Below are 6,000 nucleotides of genomic sequence, written 5' to 3'. Positions count from 1 at the left end.
CGTTTTGCAAGGTTTTTTTGGGAGGTTTCTTGTGCCTCGGTTCTACCGAGGCACAAGATGGCTGCCAACACTTCCTGATTTGGAGTGTTGACAGCCAATTAGAAAGCAGCTCGTGCATGGCAGGGTGCGCGCTGGGTGCGCATTCGGTACACGGATCCTCCGAGGCCATAGATATATATGTACTTTTAAATGTAATTTTCTCAGGATGGGGCATAGGGTGGTAAGGGTGTTTTTAGGGTTTAGATTGGGTGAGGGTATTAAGGGTGCAAGCTGGTAAGGGTGTTTTTAGGTTTTACGAGTGGTAGGTGCATAGTGTGCTAAGCAGTGGCAGCTGGCACAGACCAGGGGGTTGCGGGACAGTGGGGGTAAAAACAAAACGTGAAGAGCATAAACAAAATCGGGGTAGACCTCAACTTGCTAGTGCAGATATGACCTACCCACCATGGGCATTGAATCTGATGCTGATTTGCAAAACAAATTGAGAGCCACTATTATAGAAGAACTGGCCCCCCTAACTAGTCGCTTAGACAAATTGGAGAAAGTATTGGCAGCTAAGGAAGCAGGGCTAACAGTTCGACAAAACCACTCCACCAGTAAGCCAAGAGGAGGGACTGATAAAGGCTGTCAGGTGGATATTATAAGCACGACACATTCACCTGGGTTAGGGGTGTGCACTCATGAGGGTCCATCCACTAGTTATGAGACAGGGGAACAGAGTACCAACAAGCAGCAGAGAATTAGGAGTGTTAGCCTTGAGCCTAGTGCCAAAAACACATCTTCTCTTGGCAGGTGTCGAGAGAAACCTAGCCCCCATGTTCCAGATGTCAAAAGTAGAAAGAGTAGGCAACCAGTACAAGATTACATTTAAGAGAGGAATGTGATTGCCAGTACACATTTGCCCAATATAAATCTTCCCCCGGCCTGCGCCCCGTACGTAGCTATACTGACAGGAACCCCTCCAATTGCATTTAATGCAAAGGAAACCCAACTCAAACTAATAAACAAATGCCTATTCTGGCTTACAAGATATAAATATCTCGAGTATGCTACTGCAGGGGAGATTATAATGGTTCGAAGAGTAGAGTGGGTGGGAAATCGTTGGAAAACTGAACCTGGGGAGCGTGTAGCTATCAACTCCAAAAATCCCAATACTGTTTCAAATTTATTGAAAACTACGACCAATTGCCATAATGTTCCAACAGGAATGAGTCTCTGTCCCTTGGATTTTTTCTACCCTCAATACCAAATGATCACAAGAGGTGGTGTATCACCTCCAATCCCAACTAAGGGTCCGGGGCCCCTATGCGAGGGAAGTTGGGGCACCCACAACAGGCATCCCCTATTCAATATCCCGGTGAATAATAGATATGAAAGTTTGGAGGAGGTAGATTGACTGGGGGAGGGGCCGCCCAAAGGAGGGAACCCAGAAATGTTATGGCAGGACCAAAAAGGCGAAGAAGGGCGTAGCTGGAGGCGATCAACCAGGGTTACTAGTTTAGATACCCCCCCAGTAGATTGGCCCACAAGGAGCTAGGATACTACAGAGAGGGGCCCCTGATGCTACATCCCCTATTCCACTGAGTGACGCAAATAGAGAAGGTGAACCTTGTGGGGTATCCGACAGACATCGTGGGGCCCACCTAGGTGATCCTCCTTCCCCCCGCGCCACTGCTTCTGAGGCACTGAGAGGGGTAAGAGTACAGGGTGGCGGAATGCGGATCTTATCCTGGAATTTGACAGGACTTAAAAACAAACTGCCTTGCTCAGATTGGGGGCATTTTGTGGAGAAACAGGATACTTGTATATTCCAGGAGACCTGGGCAAGGGAAGATTTTCAGCGGGTGGGTTTTGCGTCATTTAACATCCTGGCCACCATGGGGGGGAGGGGGAGACCATCTGGTGGCCTAGCTATTTGGGTGGGTACCCACCTTGGCTGTAGAACAGAGCAGATGACATCATCCACAAATGATATTCAATGTGTTCTGCTGTCGTTCCCCACTAAGATAAGAATTGCCCTAATTAACGTGTACTCTAGACCCATGAAAACAGCCAAGAATCTGTTGTCATAGACCACTTGGGGCGTTTTATTCCAACTTTGGATCCAGCGACGTGGCTGATCGTAGGGGGTGACTTTAACTGCCAATTCGAACCCCTTACTGATCCAAATCATTCTGTGTCCACGGAAGATCTAGATTGGTCGATACCTGACCCTCAAATTACTCCCATCAAAGTATGGTCACCACTGGCATTGCAGCTCCAATCACTTACTTTAGCTCTCCCATTGAGGGCATGTAATGGGAGGACTAAATCTGACCGCCCGGGTCAGCTCACATTTAATTGAGTAGGGTAGGCCACCTTATTTGACTATATCCTGGTGGAAACTAGACTCTGGGAAAAGGTCTCTGACTTCTACGTCCTACAGAGGAAGGATAGTGACCATAATGCCCATATCTGAAAATTGAGGATCTTGGTATTTCTAACCTTCCACCTCCTCCTGTAAATGCGACTAGCGCATTAACGCGAACAACAGAAGGAAAGTCAGATGGAGTTATATTCAACACTCTCCACTAAAGTTGGCCAAAATCTACCAGTTAGCAATACCAATGATAACCAAAATGTGGGAGGTAGCACAGGCGGAGGTCCTTACCCGGGATCTAGATAAGGCAGGTAAAATTCACGAGGAGTTAACTACAAAATTGATAGATGTATTCTTCCCGGTGTCGCAGAGGAGGGAAATTAAACTACCTAAATGCTCCTGGTTTAATGATAATTGTCGCAAAGCCAAACAGGACCTACTGGATGCGGTAAAGGCGAAGGATAGGCCACAAATTAAACTCGCAAGGGGTCGGTACAAAAGGACCATCCAGCAGGAAAACAAAACCTGGGAACTAGACAGGTGGGAAGCCCTCAGGATATCTCTGAATGGTAAAGATCTGAAAACTTTCTGGGCAATAGTGAGCTTGGGCGATTGGGAAGGGAGATTGGCCATAGAGCCAAACGTAGCGCCCGAAGCTTGGGAGATGCACTTTGGGTCACTGTACGCCATTGAGGATGGCGACAGTGATATCATTGTTACTCCCAGTTTAGGCCTGGAGTTCCCAACAGGAGGGGGGTAGGGAGATTACGACCTTAGTGGGAAATGCTATCAACAAATTTAATCGTAACAAAGCGCCAAGTTTAGATAAACTTCCGGGGGACCTCTTCAGGGAGGAACCCAAAATCTGGGTACCTTGTGTGCCCTTTTCAATGCCATCTTGAAGGGCATGGATCCCCCCTGATACCTGGCGTGGGGAAGAGATAGTCCCCATATTTAAAAATAGATGCCCTCTTCTACCCTCAAATTACAGACCGATCAGCTTAATTGACATCACTCAAAAATTGTTGGGCCGGGTCCTTTTGGACCGACTACAGAGTTGGATGGAGGAAGAGGAGATCCTTAGTCCCTCCCAGGCCGGCTTCAGAACAAATATGTCAACCGTAGACCAGATGTTTAGATTACAACTACTTTTCTGGAAAACGGTGACTATAGAGGGTGGCAGTCTACCTAATACGACCTAATATTTGTCGACTTGAAGTCGGCTTTCGACCTTGTACCCAGGGAGAAACTCTGGTAAGTGCTCAGTGACCTCAGGATTCCTCCCTACCTTCTCAATGTGATAGTGAGGCTTCACACAGAAAATTATGCACAAGTAAGATGTGGAAAACATGGGAACTCTCCTCTCGATTCCCTGTTAAAAAGGGGGTACGTCAGGGATGCATTGAAGCCCCTACTTTATTTTGTCTCTATATCAACGGGCTTATTGATCATCTTAAAAACATCATGGATAACGATGCCCCTAAGCTAATCTCGGGGAAGGTTCCCGCGTTTATGTTCGCGGACGATACCCTTATACTGTCAAAATCGCCAACGGGTATGCAGCGTATCCTTGATGGTTTTGCTGACTTTTGTAAGTTGCGGGGTTTGGAGATCAATTTATCAAAGACCAAATATATGGTCTTCAATCCTCCAAGACGACCCGCCCAAATCCCTCCCTATATGGTACACTCTTGGAAAGGGTGAAGATATTTGATTATCTGGGTGTTACCCTATCAGAGCACTTTGAGTGGGTGTTCCAGATGGCCAAAGCAAGACTCAGGTTAACTCAGACAGTGGGTGGTATTATGAAACTGCACAGAACTTCTGTATTCAAGCCAGCCTCCCTTGTTGTGGAAATATATAAAGCCCAAGCTAGGGGGGGGCCACATTATATGGGGCCGAACTGTGGGGGCATTGCTCTACCTCTAATCTTGTGAAGGTGGAGAACAATTTTATGAGGCAGTTACTAGGCCTTCCCTGTAGTACCCCCCCCTTGTACCCCTCCGCATGGACTTGGGCATCAGGCCTATTGATGAAGAGATTGCACTTAGACCCATCACATTCTGGCGCCGGGTATGGGTGACCCTGAAGTTGTCCATCTATAGAGCCGAGCTTAAGGAGATTTTGACCATTTCTACCACTAAGAAAATACTGTGGCTTTGCCACATAAGGGATCTCAGAACACCTGAGACATCATGCGCAATGATTTCTAGGTTGGAACTAGTTCATTATAGACAATCCAACTTAATATCCATACAGGAAAGTCCCAACGGCGGTATGTGCAGTTTAGACTAGGGACCCTTCCATTATTAGCACATATTAGTAAATGGGACATAGAGGATACGGGTGAATGTCCTGCTTGCAATTACAGGGTAGAGTCTGAAATACATGTATTGTTCTTTTGCCCTGCATACCTACTGCCGCGCAAATGCTGGTTAATCCAATTATGCAAAAATGTAGGCTTTGTGCGTTGCGTAGAGGCCTATAGAGTTCTAAAATATGACACGCACCCTCCAATTGTTTTTGATGCATCACGTTTTTTAAACTTTATGCGGCACATACAGCGGGGTTTGTTAAAGTAGTACCCCTGGGAAGAATAAAGTGATTAAATTGCATAGGTCCATATTGGTGTATACACGATCAGGGTTCATTGTCCTAGCCTATATATCTTTTTAATCTTGTAAAACTTTTAGTTTGCGTTTTTAACAGATGGTTGTTTTTATTGTATTTTAAAATTGTTGGAGGACCCCATCACTTACAAATTTACATCTCTGCAGAGTCTGGATAATCTCTGCTCAAGAAGCTAATTTTGAGATATGTAATATTCAATTGCAAGTGTATATATTTTACTGCTTGTCTTGTTTTTCTATAAATGTACTTTTATGGCCCTAGTGGCCGAAATAAAGTTATTGAATGGAAAAGGTAAGAGATTTTAAAAAGGAGGGATTTTGGGGGTCCCCCTAATAAAGACCAATATAAAGATATATATATATATATATTGAACTTATCGTACACATACTTACCTTTCATTGTAAAGGCTTGGACGGTAAAGGCATATTCGATGTAAAGTCACTGCGGGGTAAAGGATGCACGGTAAAGACATGCGTTTTAGAGTCATACAACCTCAACACAACATCAAAACAGTGTGATTTTTGGGTGGATTTTTAGGTTTGTTGTTGTTTTGGACATCAATGACGTGTAAGCTGCCGTACATTCCTATGTGTCATTAAGGTGGTTTCTGTTATTATTTCCAAAGTGCTTGTGGTGTATACGATGTATTGTTACTTTTTTTCCTTGTAATACCAAACTACATATTTCTTGTTCTCAATATATGCTCTTGTTTTGCATTTTATCCATCCTCTGTCGCATTTGTGGATTTAATTTGATGGATTTAATGTGTGTTACTATATTTCTTTTCCTAAAAAATTAATTATGTAGAAAAAAAAAACAGTTTGCCTTTTTCTTCAAAGCTGTTGTACTTTTTCCTTCATGGTGACTCTGGCTTGATCATTTTCTTCTTTTTATAATGTCGGGAGAATGCTTTCATTGGAATACACTCAGTGAATTTATTTCTAAAATCGGTTTATATTTTATGTCTCTGAATATGATTCTTTTTTCCATTTCGGATTTAGCAGTTTTCATTT

Source organism: Triturus cristatus, chromosome 5_1, assembly GCF_964204655.1.
Source record: "Triturus cristatus chromosome 5_1, aTriCri1.1, whole genome shotgun sequence".
In the NCBI taxonomy this organism is placed as follows: Eukaryota; Metazoa; Chordata; class Amphibia; order Caudata; family Salamandridae; genus Triturus; species Triturus cristatus.
The sequence above is the reverse complement of the archived record's forward strand: the minus strand, read 5'-3'. Positions refer to the sequence as shown.